Source organism: Canis lupus, chromosome 12 (assembly GCF_003254725.2).
Source record: "Canis lupus dingo isolate Sandy chromosome 12, ASM325472v2, whole genome shotgun sequence".
Classification (NCBI taxonomy): domain Eukaryota; kingdom Metazoa; phylum Chordata; class Mammalia; order Carnivora; family Canidae; genus Canis; species Canis lupus.
In genome coordinates, this window is record NC_064254.1 from 71,736,837 (window position 1) to 71,737,048 (window position 212).

Sequence of the window (212 nt, forward strand, 5' to 3'; positions counted from 1 at the left end):
ATCATTTCAGTTTTCTCAGTCACCCAGAATCTCCCCACTCTCACCATGCCATCCTGGGGACCCATGAACCCCAGTTCATAACTCCTGCTCCATATGTTTTTATCACGAACAGTAGTTATAATTTCACTCATAAACACAGGGTTTCCATTTTTGCTTCAGGATTTGTTGAGCAAGCACAGAGCATTTAACAGAGACGTGCCACAGCAGGACGA